At 50.8% G+C, this 15,803-nt stretch overlaps 1 long non-coding RNA gene across 1 annotated transcript; it reads right to left on the bottom strand.

Moving 5' to 3' along the window:
• Positions 1-82: 82 nt before the first annotated feature.
• LOC125104725 (uncharacterized) lies at positions 83-13,037 on the bottom strand. Its single transcript, XR_007128721.1, has 3 exons — positions 12,975-13,037; positions 12,597-12,789; positions 83-277 (listed from the first exon to the last, which is right to left on the bottom strand). It is a non-coding gene; the product is annotated as an uncharacterized LOC125104725 (long non-coding RNA).
• Positions 13,038-15,803: the final 2,766 nt, after the last annotated feature.

Raw genomic sequence — 15,803 nt, forward strand, 5'->3', positions numbered from 1 at the left:
GGGTCAGTCAGATTCGGAAACTATTTGGGGAGAGGAAACGTAACCCACGTGCCAATGACAATCGTGCTTGCATTTAGGATTCATTCCTTTTATTTATTGGATATACATAAGTAATTATACAGAGAGTTTCTAATTATAGATGTTCCTTTAGCCTACCTAGATCACAAAAAGTAAACTGAAAGGAACAAAGCAAAATAAAATTAGGGCCAGGAATCTGTAAATTTGGTGTTTGATTAAGATGAAAATGATTGCCAATTGTTCCTTGGACTCATTCCTTCTGCAGAAGCAATTTTCAGGACAGTGCATACCAAAAAAAAAAAAAAAGAAAGAAAGAAAGAAAGAGAAAAAAATTCGTTTTCCTTATCTACTTGGATGAAGTTAACTAGCTTGCCACCAAATTAATTTTGAAACTTCTTTTTGCCTTAGCCAACCGATCGTGGCTCTTTACACTTCTGTATATTAAAGATACTGACTTGTAATATTCAAACTCTATGTTCTCTGAAGTTGTTAAAAGTTTTGGTGGTGTTTTAACATCCTTCTCTCCCTGCCTCTGTCTCGAAGATTAAGTGTAGGATTTTTCTTCCAGCAGGTGGCTTGGAATGGATTCTTGTACTTTGTTCAGCAGGGCGGAGGAGACCAGATTGAGGCACGTATAGCATTTCTGTGTATCTACGTTGCTTCCCTAGGCAAGGGGTCTGTGCCCAGGCCTTTGACATTTTATTTGACATTTTAGCTTCTAGTGCACCAGCTGGCTAAACTTGTTTTTGAAATAGCCCCTGATTTTTAAAAAGGAGCATCTCAGACCTATTTCACGGGGCTTAATAAGGTCAGCAGAGATACTAAGTTCCAGGAATAAAATCAGAGTGGCCTGATTCTTTTTTTTTTTTTTTTAAATTAAACCACATTAAAGTTAATTTAAGACCTCAGTCTTTAAGCTCTTTTGATTTCCTAGAGCGAGTTTTCTTACTTAGGCTTAATGGGCACCATCCTGACTGGGGATGTCGAAAACCTTCCTTTGGTCAGGAGAGAAGGAAATCATTATGGCTAAGTTGTAGAACAAAAGCCATTATTTATGACAGTGAACCCAAGTAAATGGGACAAAAGGCTTTCAAACACAAGACTTAACTAGAAAGGAGCTCTGTCTTTCCTCAGCTGTTTTAAACTTGGCTTTTTTCTCTTATTCGTTATGGGTTGATTTTGGGAGATGTAGAAGGTGTGTGTGTGTGTGTGTGTGTGTGTGTGTGTGTGTGTGTTCTTCCCTACCCCGTCCTCCTCGTTACCTGAGGTTTTATTTCTAATTTAGGGTCATGTTTCTCAAAAAAATCTCAAGACTGTGACTGTGGAACCATCAGTTACGTCTGACTGGTTATTTTGTGAGCATTTTCTTTTTAAACCTGGCATAGGGAGCTAAAGCACTTGACAGTTTGAAACAGCTAATTTTAACAGAAACACCTGTTTTTCAGAATGAATGTGACTATGGTAACGTGCAGATCAGGCAGAGATTTTGAAAAACGTCCGCCGCCGCCGCCCCTTCTGGGTTCTGCTTGGTACGGAGCTCGGAGTCGGGGGAGAACTCTGCAGCCTTCCCTATGCTTTCTGCCGTGGGACCACAGCTTGGTCCAGCACCATTTCTGGGTTTCCAGGGCGGACACAGACATTCGTGAGCACTCCTGGCAAATTCCTGTCTTGATTAAAAAAAAAAAAAATTTTTTTTTTTTTTTGCATGAGTATGTGTGAATTGAATTGGCCTGTTTTTACCTAGGCAGGTCTTTCTTTCTACGGTCCTTTGGGCAGATGAGTTGTCTGTTTCCATTTTAGTGGTAGAGAAGGCTGAGAGACTGGCTGTCCAGGTAGGATGGGGGAAAAGGGTGATACGGTGTTCTTGATAGGCATTGATTTCATTTAATGGTACAGCCCTTTAGGCCAGGGGCTGGCATGCCTGGGACATGTGTGGTGGGTTCTTGAAGTGAGCGCATGTACAAGATGCTTGCGGCAAGTATCTGTACACAAGGAGTAAATCGTTTCTGGAAGGGGAAGTGAGAACGGGCATTGGTTCAGCAAATCCTTGCTGGGGACCAGCAGTGTGTACCAGGTACCGTGCTGAGCCCTGGGGGTTGGGGACACAGCAACCTATGAGCCACGGTGTCCCCCCCCCCCCCTGCGTAGATTCCGGGCCCTATCCCAGGCCTGATCGATCAGAAACTCCGGGGGCAGAGCGGTCTGAATTTTGTCCAGCCGGGTGATGCTGAGGCACGCCTGCCCTGGAGAGCTGCTGGTTGGTTTCCTTTTCTTCCTGGCCGACCCCGGGAGACCCGAGTGCTTCTGTATCAGGCGGGAGCACCAGCATTTCCGCAACTTTCTTGTTTGCTCAGGTGTTTTTTTGTTTGTTTGTTTTTTTCTTCCCCTCCTGGATCTTTTGAGCCCTTTTCTTCAGATTGAGAAGATAATGTAGTCTCTCCTGCCAATTTGGAACGAGCAGGTTTTTCTTTTGCCTGGGTGCGTTGACAAGGACAGAGTCCGCCCCCTCCTCCAGCCCCCCTTTGAGATGAGCCGAAGTCACAGAGTAGTGGACTGGCCAGTTAGCTCTCCGTGCTCATGCACTTTGTTGTCTCTTGTCCTCAAACATGGGACGGACAGACACCCTTTCCTTCTCGGGCTGTCCGAGAAAGAGCGCTTTGCTACTGAATTTCAAGGACTCGATTCAGAACCCAATGAGGCAGGCAGACTTGTGGGATGACCAAGTCTACAAGACACTCAAGAAGTAGGTCCCTCATGGCCGTCATGCCCCGAGAATTGGGACGATCTCTCACAGCTTCCGTCCCCATAAGGGAGCATCGCCCAGGAGCTGAGGGGATAGCGCAGTCTTGGCCCCAACCCAGACCTGCCAGGTGGGACTCTGCTCTTGGGCAAGGTCTCCAGGTGGTTTCTGGGCACATTAACTTCGAGAAGCACTGTTGCAGGAGACAAAGGTAGAGGCTGCGGGCTGTTCTTTACTGTGGGAGCTTAGATGGTTAGGGTTAGCACTTTCGTATGTGTTATGTAACTGGGTCCTCAGAGCAGCCTTGGGCAAGGTAGGCGGCTGTTACTGTGCGTGTCATGGAAGCGTTTGTGCTTCTGTTCTCCCGTCGTGAGAGTATGTATGTACGTATGTACGATGGATTCCTACGACGTGTAAGGCTGTGACGGGCTCCACTGACTACCCCACTCCGTGAGGTCGTTGGGAGTATGATGTCAAACCCTTTGTGTTAAAGTCAGTTTCCCCCAATAATCTTGCCTCCCTCCCCCAACCCCTTCATCTGACCCAGCAGATACCCTGCGACGGGCTCCAGGATGTCCCACAGATAAAGAGCACAGCCCGGCCTCTTCCTCTGTTATGCTGGGTGGCCCACCTGCCCAGGCTCCCCGAAACATTGAATTAAGTTCTTTTTTTTTTTTTTTTTAAAGATTTTATTTATTATTTGACACAGAGAGAGAGACACAGTGGAGAGGCAACACAAATAGGAGGAGTTGGGGGAGGGAGAAGCAGGCTTCCCACGGAGCAGGGAGCCCGATGCAGGGCTCTATCTCAGGACCCCGAGATCATGACCTGAGCCGAAGGCAGACGCTTAACCGCTGAGCCATCCAGGCGGCCCGCATGACGTTCTTAAAACCACAAGGGCAGTCAAACATTTCAGAGTCCAGGGAGGAATTTGAATGCTCATTTAGATTTGCTAACATAATTTAAAAATGAACCCACTTAAAAAAAAAAGAACCCACTTACTGATGTTCAACTTTTAAGTATTCACAGCTACATGTATTTGCATGATGCAGAAGCAGGGCACAGACAGGGAGCTTTTAAAATCCTATGTTTCAGAAGGGACATGGATATGCTTGCTACTCAGTTCCCAAGTGGGCTGCCCTGAGCATTCCTGGAAGTTAGGGCACCGACGAAGGGTTCATGGTTTCTGACTTTGTTCTTTGCCTGGATTTCAGGCGGTACTCAGGACACCGATCAAGTGAAAAATCACTAATTAATGCTTTGCTTATATTATTAGTCAGTGTTTTTTTTTTTTTTAAGAGCGTTTTATTTTAAGGAGACTCTATGCCAGTGTAGGGCTCGAACTCACGACCTTGAGATCGAGTCTCAAGCTCCGTCAACAGAGCCAGCCAGATGCCCCATCAGTCAACTTTTTTGGAGACCCCAACCGACGTCTCACCTCCAGAAATTTGAGATGCACCATAGGGAACCTGGTCCACTCAGTGCTGACTGACACCCTTGCCATTTCAGCTTAGCTTTTAGTTAGATGACCTTCTGCTTCCTGTTCTAAAATTAAATGGCAAGCCATCTGAGCACCTCCCTATGGATAGGATTTTGGTATAAAGATTTCCTTGGAGGCCGGGTTCTCCCTGCCCGTTCTTTCTCTTGCAAGTCCCATGATAAAGATATGTCTAAACGTGTAAATATAACTCTGGTCTTATCACTTGGAATCTAATTTGTAAGGTATGTGGGCATTTTGTGTTAGTGATGGTGTGGACTGTTGTCCGTTGAACTGACAAGAGATCATCTTGTACGTCACCTGCCTCAACGATGGACACTTTACTGCCCCACATCTTCCCTGATAACAGCTCTTTAAGTGGAGTCCGCACTCTGGCCGTGAGTCCGATGTGGCTCGTGACCAGGGAGAGTCCCCGAGACGTGGCTCTAAACACAGTCTGGCTCAGCCCCCACGTCTCTGATCATGTAGGACAAAAACAGAGGAGTTTTTGCACCGACACTACACCCAGAACTGAGGTTTTAGAGAGGCATTCTTCTAGGTGGTTCCATTCTAACACCTTTCTCTGGAGCTCACCCAAAGCTTCTTGCCCACGTGTTTCCAGAAACACTGGCCATTCTGGACTTCAGTAGGGCTTCTTGAGCCTGGGCAGCTGGGGAACACCTGTCAGAGCCCTACAGATAACCGATGAGGGCCGTCACAGAGGGTCAAGCAGGCTGATAATGACATTATATTTTTAGTTGGGCCTAGAACAGTGTCACGTTTGGCAAGTCTGATGGTGAAACGTTTCTGATTTAGCAAACACTTACTAGTCATCGGGGACAGTCTTAGGCATGTTCTTTATATCTGCGTATTTAGGAGGAATGACTCAAAGCCACACGGATATTTTTAGCAACAATCCTAAGAAGCTCCATCCTTTGTTGTCCTCAAGATTGACTTGAGACGCTGTCTTCTGACAGAGATGTTTTCTGGTGCGCCATCCTTTTGTGTTACCTCTGCGCTCTCTCGCGAAAAATGCAGGTCTGGTAACGCGGGGCTTTCAGAGAGCTCGCGGGACGCCAGGAGGAGTGAGTGAGCCCCACCATGACTTCCCAGGGCGCCTTCCCCTTTGGTTATGGTAAATGCCCTTAGGCTTACGGGGGCCCATTCCTTCTTGGACCGACGAGGATCATTCATTCCAAATGCCACAGGAAAAGGTCTTTCATGTATGTTACACATGAAAGTCTATTTGATCTTCTCCCACGTAGATGTGTCCATGAAATTCCATATGGTTTCTACTTGTGTGGATTGTCAGATCACAGGGCTGAGAGCCTGGATGTTTCTACCATCTCCGTGGTTTGAGAAGGGAATGCTGCAGTGTCGGGAGTTTATATCGACTTTTTGAAGGACTTCATGATTGCCTGACCCCAATCGCTCCTCCTACGTTGTTCCTGGGGCTCATTGCTTTCTGGCTGAGAAGAGAATGGGTCCTGAGGGCCACAAAGAGTACAGGGCATTGATTACCTGACACGGCCTCGGGACACTGCGATTTCAGGAGCCTCCCCCTAGATTCTCCGGTGGTTTCCAACAGACATTTTTCGTAAGGCTGATTCGGTACGAGGAGCTGGGACTGTGGAGATGAGCTTCGAGGGTAGCACGGATGGTAGGACAAATGAGGAGAGACACAGATGAGCACCAGAATTTCATGTTCATGAGGAGGACGCTCTAGTCTGGGTCTTTGGCTTTTGGGGACCCTGTTGTTCCTAGATTTGATCAAATTGGATCTGTTCTTTTGGTACCCAGGAAGGCTGTTGGCCTCAGAACTGGTCTTTCCCACCCTTTGTGCCAGGTGCATGCGTGTAATTTAACAAGGGGTTTCACTGAATCTCTTTTCTGGGTGGCCGGAGGGACGTGTTCAGGTGCAGGGATTTCAGGTGCCTTAAAGAGTGGGCTTGATCCCAAGGCCCGGGGGTCGTTTTCTTTTCACTCATTAATTTTGAATGGAGTTGATGCAGCGTGCAGGGCTGCGATTGGACTGGGTCTGCCCTCCAGGAAGCAGCTTTCTTCCCTGCCCCGTTCCCCCCCCCCCCCATTCAGGCTGTTCGCCTGGCCTTGGACCAGGAGCCACGCGTGCGGCCAGTGAGGACAGCTTGCCTGCAGAACACTCCTGGGACGGGCTGTCGGGTCCCGTGGGCCACCGGGAGTGGAGCTGGGACACCTGAGGATGCCCACAGTGGGAGCGCGGGCTGGCCGATGGACTGGGAGCCTTCCAAGGCAAGAATAGAATTTCTTTTTCCATCACTGTCGTCCCTAGCCGGTGGCCAGCATGCTCGATAAATGTTTGTTGAGTGGAAGAAAAGCAACTGTTGGCATTTTTTGAGCCCCTCTGATGTACGGTAGGAACTTTACGTTGTATCCTAGTCTTCAAAGCAGCCCTTCAAGGTGTGAGAGTGCTCCCATGTGATAGAGGAGGATGCTCCCTGGGACCAGCCACCCTGGGTCACGAAGCCAGCAAGCAGCGGGGCGCGGTCGAGAATCAGGGTCTTCCTGTTGGAGCCCAGCGTCCTTCCCCGCGAGATGACGGCAAGAAGGAATTTCTAGGATGGAACCTGTCTGCCCTTTAAGGTTGCAGGGCTCTCCAAACCTGTTATTTTTAACCTCACTCGTAGGACAGTTTCAGAGGGGGGTTCCCCCTTGAGCCTCCCATGAGCCATTAGACTGAGTCCCTCTTGGGCCAATTAAATGGGGCCCCGCATGCCCAGTGTTCCCTCGTCAAGTGTCAGGGAGAGCTGGTCACATGGACAAGGGGTCTCCCCCTCGCTGCGTGACCCTGGTATCCGGGAGGCTGCTTGCGGAATATCGACCTCTGCTCTGCCAAGTGACCTGCACTTGAGTTTCTAGAATGCAAGCAACTTTGTTGTCTGCCCAGGGTCCGTGGCTGCCCCACTGACTTTAGGACGAAAGCTGGACTGCTGGTGGAGGGCCTTCCCGCTCATCGGGGGTCTCCCAGCCCCTGCGAAGTACATTCCAGCCCGTCACACCACAGACTTCCTTCCATTGTCGTGCTCCCACTTGACCTCCAGGCTTTTGCACGGGGCATCCCTTGGACCCCTCCTCCTGCACCCTGCCCCCCTCCTGCCCCCCACTCCTCAGCCTGGGTGACAGCTTCTCCCGCGGTCCCTAGAGCACCCAGTACTTGCCTGCCGGTAGCACTTAAGTTGTTGTAACTCTCTGTTTACTCCTCCACGGCCCCGTCTCTGTCGTTTTCGGGGGCTCGAGTTCTCTTTCTCTCCAGTGACTAACGCAGTCGCCTAACACACTAAACCCCAATAAACATTTCTGGACGAACAAATGTAGGGTCCCCGTTACCGCGTTCTCTCCCATTCTCCTTTCTAGGGCCTTTGGCTCCTGCCCCTCGCCCCGGCTGCCCTGTGCAGGCACTAGCCCGGGTCCTCGCTGGCCTTCACCTGGACAAGGGTCTGTAATGAGACCCCCGGGATGGAGCCTGGGTCACATGCCCACATCGGGCTCTCATCCTCTCCCTCCCGGTGCCTTTGGTGCAGCAGAGCCAGGCCCGGATTGCAACTTCCGGTAATCAGTATTTCGATGCATTCATTGAGTTCCAACAGCATGCCTCTGGACTGGGCGCCCAGAGGCCAGCACCAGGCCTCGATGGGCCTGTGGGCCTCACCTCCCATGGCCCTTGCCCCAGCTGTGCTCTAACACGGTGGGCCTCCTCACTCTGCACTGCACGGGACTTTGTCTGTCTCATCTGCCTGAACAACTAACTATTAACCCCTTGAGCTCCAACAGTGTCTAGGGGCCTAGGAGGGGGCTCTCAGTGCTACAGGATGGCGCTGTTCTGACCCATCTGGTTCTTTGAAGACTTTCCAGAAATTTGGGTGGATTCCAAGGGGGATCCTCGAGGGGCCCTTGCCGGACCAAACTTTCTTCTCTCAGGTGCTCTGGTTTCCTTGGGGCCTCACCTGTGGGACTGGAGGGTGGTTTGGTGGTGATTCTCCTCAGCCTCCTCGGGGTGGTGTTGGACCCAGAGGCAAGGTGGAAACGAAGCACCAGCCCGGGAAGGGAGGCTTTTTCCCACAAGCTGACTGAGAACTGTCCTCCCCGGGGAGCCCTTGAAGCCGGCGTGAGAATTCACCGAGGGAGGGAGTCCTGGCTTTCAGTCCCATAATTGTTATAATGCAAAAATTACTCACGACATTCCATAATCAGGTTTGGGTTGTAATAGCGTCCGGGAGCTGAGCTCTGGGCTGAGTGCGCCGGGGCTCCTGGGAGTGGAGGCGAGAAGCCGGAGCCTCGGGGACGAGGAAGGGGCGCTCTGCCAAAATCGCGCGGTGGGGGGGAGACAGGAATGAAAACCCTCCAGAGGCCCAGCTCCCAGCAAATGGGCACTGGGGCCCCGGGCTCGATTTCCATCTCATCCCTATGGTTAGAATAGTTTCACTAAACTTGTTTTTCTTGTCTTTTTTTTTTTCTTCTTGCCTTTGATTGTTGACACTACCTAAAAATATAAGATTATGGTTATCTTATCAAATTAAAGGCATTGTTTTAAACAAAGGCATTATATCTACTTAATTATTTAACTTTCCTTCCAGCCCCGACATTCTGGTTTCAACAGAGTAACAAGCAGATGGAGTTCCCATGGCCACGGGCAATGGCCGTAACAGGTTCCACAAAAACCGAAAGGAGCTGCTCATGTCCCCTTCTGGTGATGTGACCAGGGACCCGAAGAGTGCTGGTGGGGGCTGGCGGCCCTGGGGCATGGCTGGGGGCCTTGCTTGGGACCACCCGGCTCCTCTCACCCTGTGATTTGAAAGAAATCCTCGACGAAAAGAATAATGGTTTTCGCGGCCCCTCTAAGTACACCCACAAACTTGTGTTGGGGCTCAGAGACACCATCTAGGGCCCCGTTCTGCCCGCACGAGGAGGGATCACCACTCCCCCAGGGTCAAAAGTGCAGGTGTGAGGGGTAAAATCTGCCCCCTTGTCTTCGTACCTCCCTGCCTTCTCCCCAGATGCTCCCCGAAATGCTTCCTGTCCAAAGAGATTAGCTCGTGGCGGCTGGAATCAGCTCCGGGACCTCTCGGAACAACACTGCCTTTAACGTCCCCTAGGGGAGCGCTTTCTCCGCTCACTGCCTGACCCCGTCCGACCGACCGCGGACTTCCTATCGAGTGTGTCCTCCTCAGCGTGCCGGGAGCCAATCCGCGGCTCCCAGAAACCTGGTCTTCTGCTGGGCGTGGATGGTTGAAAAGAGGACCCACTCTCCCCACTCAGAGAACAAACGCTCCTAGAGCAGAAGCTGCGTTCCAGTAGCCCTGTCCCGCCAGGCTCAGGTTTAGGGTTTTCTGGGGCAAAACATATTGGAAGAGAAACCTGGACCCGAGGCCAGCTGAATTTGGTCAGCTGGCACGCCCTCTGCCTTTGTACTAGTAACCTTGTTCCAGAGCACTGATTTCAGGCCTTGCCCGCCCCCAAAGGGATGATGTCCTAGTTGGTTCCCAGGCAGTCCGCCAACTCATAAGTGAATGTGACAAAAAATTATGGAAATTGTGCCCGGTCCCTTGTCCCTTAGGAGAGAAGCACTTTGTTGCTCTGAGTGGTGGTGGGGTCGCCCTGGGGAAAGCGTGAGTCAGGCTGGCCCTGGCTTCTGTCTTTAAATAGGGGCTTCCTTATGACCATTCTTAAGGACATTCTGTGGCCTGTCATTGTGTTCAGGATTGAAGACTGGGAAATAGGAGAGTCACACTGAGGACGGGAGGAGCTAAACCTCCCAGCCTGCAGGGCACAAAGGTCCCGAGGGACAGGGAAATATTCGTGACAATTTGGTGCTGAAGGTTACAGCAGTGCCTGGAAGTTTCAGTTCTGGTGCGTTTTGGAAGGCTTTGGGTATTACGTAACGTCCTGGGGAATCGAGTGCCGGCCTTAATTGTCACCCAGATCAGTGGCTCGCTGGCTGAGGACCAGAGCCTGTCTGTGACAAACGTTTCACCAGGCAGAGCAAAAGGAAAAAAAGAGATGGTGAGATGTAAGGTCCCTGACGGAGATCTTCACAGACTTTCTTTTTTCTGAGATTAGATCCTTCTTTATTTGGTTAAAATGTCATCTTATAAAAACAACATGTCAGCTGGTAGTTGTTGTAATTTTTCAAAGTATTATCGCGTTGGAGAATGGGTCCTTCATCTTATTTTGGTCCTTCCCACGTTAGAAACAAAATGACCGTGTGCTCCAGAACGTCCAGGTCTGAGAGCCGCCGGCCCTACCTGCCCATGATGTGTTTGGATTCCTATGGTGTCTCTTTCACAATGTGTGTGAGTTAGCGCAATCATTTTTGGAAAAGCAGATGTAAAAATACTTTTGAAGGTGAATCCAAGCAAAGAGGCATTTTCAGGAGCTGTACCGTGTCTCGTTATAATACGCCTTTTCCTAACTTTCTTAAGAAGCCTGTCCTCGATCAAGCGACAGGAGTTACTATGACAGTATCACTCAAGGCCAAGAGAACCAGGACCCTGGTTCTCAAACTTGAGCATGCCTTGGGATGACCTGGAGGGCTGACTTACTAGACACAACCTGGGACCTTCCCCTGGAGTTTCTGAGTCAGTGGGTCTGGGGTGGGGCCAGCAAATGTACCCTTCTAGAAAGTTCCAAGGTCTGCTGCTGCGGCTGGTTGGGGCCACACTTTGAGAACCCCTAGAGCAGGCCCCTGATTCTCAACCTTGGTCACATGCTGGATTCACTGATGCTTGGGACCTGCCCCCAGAGCAGCTGACTCCACCGTCTGGTACACCTCAGGCACTGGGATTTAAACTGGGCCTCAAGTCATCGGCCACATTTGAGAACCACCGGACCAGGTACCGGATTGAGTTCTGGTGATCGGAGTGGGCTAATCACAGCGGCTTATTGCTCATGCGACACGTCCAGCATGAAATGAGGGGGGAAGAACGGAACGCTCTGGTCCACGCAGGCAGCCCGGTGCCAAGGCTGGTGCTGTCTACACCCTCCGGAGTGCGCAGTCTCTGTGCCTGTAGCAAGGGAGAGCTAGCCTGCTGGTCTGTGGTCGATTTAGCCTAGAGATGGCACCAGGTGCTCTGAGACACAGGCGGCTGGTCAGAAGTCGTCACGTGTCCTCCTTATATGGGGATCTGTGGCTGAGATAGACCAACAGCTAGCTTTTGGGCAAAATAAATTTCTCTGTCACAATAATAATTCCTTGGTACCCTGAGATCTTCTATGGACCTAAGCACACACTCTTTTAAAAAGCAGCTTCTGAATTGCTGCTTTTAGAGTAACTTTTTTTTTTCTGTTGTAAAAGGCTGACCCACTGTAGATCATTTAGAAAACGCTGAAGGTCCTAAGGAAAAGAAATCCCCCTATGACCCACTCCCTAGGGGCAACCCCTCTTGACATTGTTTAAAAAGATTATTTTGTAACCTGCTTTTTATTTTTATTTATTTATTTTTTAAGATTTTATTTAATTATTTGAGAGAGAGAGAGCATGAGAGAGAGCATGAGAGAGAGGATGAGAGGAGAGAGGTCAGTGGGAGAAGCAGACTCCCTGCTGAGCAGGGAGCCCAATGTGGGACTCGATTCCGGGACTCCAGAATCATGACCTGAGCTGAAGGCAGTTGCCTAACCAACTGAGCCACCCTGGCGCCCCGTAACCTGCTTTTTAAACTTAATATTCCCTATTTGGTTAAACTTAATTAAAATGTTATTAAAATACAATCCAACACCGTGGCATGAGTATACCACAGTGTAATTGGTCCTTCCCTCCCAGTTAGACTTTTTAGTTGTGCTTTGTCAGTAGTTTACTTTTATGAGTAGAATTTGCATGGGCATCTTTATGAATGACTTTTTTCCTCCACATTTCTGATCCCCCACTTGGATGGATTTGCCGAAATGGTGAACAGGTTTATTTTAAGCTCTCTTATTACTGTACAGAAAGTGTCTCTAGGCTTAGCAACACACAACTAGCGAGTACAGGGCATTGGTGAAGAAATGATTGAACTTGGTTCCTGCCTTCAAGTAGCTTGGAGACTGTTTGGGGAATAAGACAAAAACACGAGTAGCTCTATCCTCAACGAGAAAGACAACTATTGGGGCACCTGGGTGGCTCCGTCGTTAAACATTTGCCTTTGGCTCAGGTCATGATCTCGGGGTCCTGGGACTGAGCCCCGCATCGGGCTCCCTGTTGGGCAGGAAGCCTGCATCTCCCACTCCCACTCCCCCTGCTTGTGTTCCTTCTCTTGGGGTGTTTCTCTCTGTCAAATAAATAAATAAAATCTTAAAAAAAGGAGAGAGAGAGACAACTATGGTTATGTCCACAAGTGGTTTCCAACATACCTTCCGGGATTTGGACTCCTAAGAGGAGGTCTGAGTGCTCCGTGGGATTCAGGGGTGGAATCTCAGTCTGATCTGAGTTGACCTTCACCCTGCTCTGTGACCTTGGGCAAGGTGTCCTCGAGAGGCCTTGGTGTTCTCGTCTTTAAATGAGGTCACCGGATTAGGTCGTTTCTAGCGGTGCCATTCTGTGCCCCTTAAATAGTCAGAGGGTGTGGGTAAGCATGAGTGTATACTTTCCTTTTTTAAATGTCTAATTACGTCCAGCAATCTGGGACAGTTTCCCTGGGACGTGCCGGCAGGCAGTGAGGCCGCCCCGTCTGTTTCTGCCTTGGGACTCCTTGGTGTACCTGGGTGCAGGCGGAGCTGAGCCTGACTTACTGCAAAGAAGAGCCGAGGAATGCAGAGCTGTGGGAGGGGGAAACTTTTTCAAGGAGAAACTTGTCGGGGATCGGAAATGAACGTTAATGGTAACAGTGTAACTAACCCACAAGCCGTGGGAGGCACCTCGGAACTCATGACCCACGTGATTTCATGCAAACCTTTTCAGGCTGCTGGAGGTGATGGTTTTATCCCAGCTTGACGGAGGAGGAACTGGAAGTTCAAAGAGGGACATTAACTGCTTTAGGGTGTCGTCCTGGGGAAAGTGAGGTCATAGCCTAAATGCAAAGAAAAGCAAAATAAGTTAATTCTTGTCTTTTGAGTTTGAAGGCGGAGGTCAAGGTCGGAATAAGGGCATTTTGTGAGGTTTCTTTAGACGGGTAATTGTGATCACAGAGCTTTCAAAAAATCTTAGGTGCCACGTGTCTAAGGAAAGAGCTTCCCCTCACCCATCCGAACCCCAATGGGTGTTGCTGCTGTCCCAAACTTGTCTCTTCCCCAGTGTAGGTCGCCAGTTCACAGGGATGATTTAAGGGACTCTGGCTGGACCTCGAGTTTGGAAATGGAAGAAATTTGCCTTTGGCACCATCTTCCTCATAATTCAGTATCCTGGTCCCGGGTTCCCTAGTTTCTTAGTAACAACCAACAGGAACGTGATGCTTACTGCATTCCAGGCCTGGTTCCTAGCATCTCGTCTTTATGACGCAATCTTAGGATCATCATCCCCATTTTACAGATTGGGGACTGAGACCCAGAGAGGCGAAAGAGCTCTCCCAAGGTCACAGCTGCTAAAGGATGAGAATTAGATTTGAGCCCAGACAGTGTGGTTCCAAAGTCCATGCTCTGAAGGAGGCACTACCCATGGCCTACTGGGGACGGCCCCAGGTGGCCCATGCTGACCCCCCGCTCCGCCCGCCAAGGGCTCTGTGCTCCTGAATTAGCTGCATCCTCCAGCTCCTGATCCGAACCCTGAGCCCCTTATAGTGGCAGACCATTCATCAATGGTCTCCGAACGACTCAAGCGGACCCTTCCTCTTCCCAGAAGAGCTTCTGTTGAAAAAGAGGATGCTGGCTCCCCAGCATGTTGGTGGGATTCCAGCTAAAGAGATTGTGTGAAGGGGGAGAGGTTTAGGGAGAGACTAACCCCTCCAGGAGTCTGCTGCTGGGGCTAACGCTGCGGAGCTCGTCCCGCCTGGGATAACGTCTTTGTTCGCACGTTGCACGGGTGCAGAGGATGCCGGGAAGCAGAGCCCCTGGAGGAGGTTTTGCACATCGAGGGTTAATAAGCTCAAGATGGCCGGGGTCCCCACAAGCTTGTTGAATGCATGAGCTCTTGCCTGAGCTCTGCCGTGTGCCAGCCACTTTGCAGACATTTTCATTTCGTACCACGCTGCGCTGAAGCATGGACATCAGTACCATCGTTTTCTGGATAGAAGGCAGGGTCCCCAAGGTTTCTAGCCGCTTGTCCGAGGTAGCCCAGAGAAAGCACGGCACAGCTGGAACTCTCTTGCCCACATCCCCCGCCTCCCCACCTCTGCCCCCCACCCTCCCCACCCCTGCTGCCGATGTGGGCCTTCTGAGCTGCATCGTGGGATCCCATGCCTCGTGGATGGCGCCTGTCCTTACATTGTGGGGAGGGTCATCTGCGCGGGGGCCCAGACTCGGCTGGGACTCCCATTGTCGGCACTCCGATGACTGCCTGCCTTTGCTGACTCGCTTCCTCTCCGGCTCCCTGCGGCCACTGGGCAGAGGCTAGCTGGCCCCCGGGGCGGCTGCCTCGCCAGCATTGCCTCATTCTGTCCCCAGTAGTCCTGCTGCCTGACCCCGGGGAAGAGCTGAGAAGCACCCAGCCCAGGCTGGCCAGCCAGGAACTGCCTGGGCCCTGACTCCAGCTCTGATTTTCTGGAAAAGCAGGGTTTTCTCAGAGAGGCTTCACCCAAGGGGAAGGACAAATACGGCAGTCGAGTTTCAGCTGACCTTAAAACCCCGTGAGTTTAGTCCCTGTCATTGAGTGGTTCTGGGATTACTCAGCTTCTCCATTGTGTAGCCGGAGGAAATGCTCTCGCTGTGTCATCTCTGTTAGGCCGTGGGCAGTTTTTCTCCCTGCTGACCTTACTTTCTGTGTATTGTGAAGTTTCAGGACCAGATTGGGTATCTTGGTGGGAAAAAAACAAAAAACAAAAAAACCCTTCAGGAAGTTTTCTCTTCAGCTCTCTGCAAGGGGCACACCCTGAGCGGCTACAACGGATGGCCAGGGCTGGCGGACGAGGCTAAGGTCAAGTTCTGCCCCAGGAAGTCTAAGGAAAATCTGAGTTGGCCCTTCTGGGAAGAAGGGACCAGGTGGAAGGGACCTGGGCTATCTCGCCTGCACAGGGTTCAGGCAAAAACGCAGCAAGGGCCCGAGGCAAGGAGGCTGCAGAATCAGCTCAGCACGGAGCACACTGAGGGTTAAATTGGAGGGACAGACCACCTGACTTTTGAAAAGGGGAGGAACACCACGGGGAGCTGGGTCTTACCCTCCAGGTGCTGGGGCGGTGGAGCCTGTAGATGAAGGCAGAGGAGAGGAACGGTCACGTCAGAAGGTCTTGGGTGGGGGAAGCAGGCAGCGACCCCACCGACCTCCCCGTGGGGCTCGGGGCTCAGGTCCTGGTCTGGGGAGTGGCGAGGATACGCCCAGGGAGGGGATGATCACCTGTCACTTAGGGAACTGGGGAGAGGCTGGTGTGGGAAGGAGAATTCGGGCACCTTCCAAGGGCTGCTTTGATGTCATCGAAAGAAAAGAAGTTTGACTTAGAGGGAAATGTTAGGCTTTTTCTTTTTTAAAGTAAA

This window comes from Lutra lutra, chromosome 7, assembly GCF_902655055.1.
Source record: "Lutra lutra chromosome 7, mLutLut1.2, whole genome shotgun sequence".
Lineage (NCBI taxonomy): Eukaryota > Metazoa > Chordata > Mammalia > Carnivora > Mustelidae > Lutra > Lutra lutra.